Below are 1,554 nucleotides of genomic sequence, written 5' to 3'. Positions count from 1 at the left end.
CCTTCCCTAAGTTTCTCATTTGTGAGGACAAGTTGTTTATAGCATTAAGATGATCAACCGAGTACACCGAAGAACTACTCTTGCTAGTTGACTCCCTTTCACCATCTTGCCAACCTCTGTAGTACCTCATTACTTCTTCAATTACGTCTACCACTTCCTCCTCCGTTTTATTCATAATGGGACCTCCGACTCCTCCATCAAGACACGACTTTTCTTGAGGACTTAGGCCACCATAGAAGATTTGAATAATTTGGTAAGTAGGAATTCCGTGGTGAGGACATTCTCTTTGATACTCCTTGTATCTCTCCCATGCTTCATAGAGGCTTTCACTAGACTTTTGCTTGAAACCTTGAATCAAAGCTCTAGCCTCCGTCGTTTTCTTTTGTGGGTAAAAACGAGATAGAAATTCCTTGGTCACTTCGTCCCATGTCCTTAGAGAATTGGGTTTAACCTCCTTGTCTAACCATTCCAATGCATGCCCTATGAGAGAAAAGGGAAAAAGCTTAAGGCGGATGAATTCTTGGGAAATTCCACTCACTTTGATAGTGTTGCAATACTTTTCGAACTCTTTGAGATGGTTTAGCGGGTTTTCATGTTTAGCCCCACTAAATTGTCGCCTCTCTATCAAAGTGATCATTGCCGGCCTAATTTCAAAGTCATTTGCCTGTGTTATAGGTGGAGAAATCCCACTTTCAAACCTATATGCACCCGGAATCCCCAATTCCTTCAACGCCACCCTTGGATTTTCTCCCATCCTTACTTGTTCTTCTTGTTGTGATTCCTCTTCACTTGGATGGCTAGAACTCAAAGAACGTCTAGCAACTCTTATCCTTACAATTGTCCTCTTAATTTCCGGAAATGAGCGAGCACGTGCTCTACGTATACAATCTCAAAAGAAACAATTAGTAGCATGGCTACAAATGTAGCCGAAAAGAGAAAAATCTTTATGTATTTTTTCAATTAGAAATGAAGTAGACTCAACAACTATAACAAAGCACCAATATTACTAACGGCGCCATTTTTGACGTGCGGTAATCTAGGTCGTTGAAATCTAAAGCACCACAAATCAAACAATTAAGAAAGTCAAACTTATTCCTAGTATAGGACAAGTCTGAGTCGAACCACGAGCAATGAGAGGGAGAATACTATAGCCTATGGTCAAGCTACTTCGAAGAATGAGAGGTGAATTGAGTTGTAACTAAGGTTTCAATCAACTAATCAAGTCAAGAAAATCATTATGCTAAAAACTAGGGATTAAGGTTCCGCATGCAAGCTCAATGATCATGCTAATCGATGAATAACTCAATTGATTTAAACGTTGCAAAGGACAAACAATAGTTGCAATTTATAGAATTCAAGAGCAATCTCCTATAAGTCAAGCTAGGGTTCACTAAGAATGACTAACAAGGAAAATCACAATCAAATTCGACCAATTAAAGCAATTCTCAAATCAAGGGTTCATGTCATTGAAATTTGCTATGCAATCTAGATTAATCATCTAGGTTGATCACTCCTAATCAAATTAATCACATGCACAACTATGTCAACCAATTT

General features: G+C 38.8%; 1 non-coding gene across 1 annotated transcript; it reads left to right on the top strand.

Moving 5' to 3' along the window:
* The first annotated feature begins 263 nt into the window (after positions 1-263).
* On the top strand, positions 264-369 carry LOC145593389 (small nucleolar RNA R71). The gene has a single exon (XR_014102721.1). It is a non-coding gene; the product is annotated as a small nucleolar RNA R71 (small nucleolar RNA).
* The last annotated feature ends 1,185 nt before the right edge of the window (positions 370-1,554 follow it).

The sequence above is a fragment of the Chenopodium album genome, chromosome 18 (genome assembly GCF_948465745.1).
Source record: "Chenopodium album chromosome 18, dcCheAlbu1.1, whole genome shotgun sequence".
Taxonomy (NCBI): domain Eukaryota; kingdom Viridiplantae; phylum Streptophyta; class Magnoliopsida; order Caryophyllales; family Amaranthaceae; genus Chenopodium; species Chenopodium album.
The sequence above is the reverse complement of the archived record's forward strand: the minus strand, read 5'-3'. Positions and strand labels throughout refer to the sequence as shown.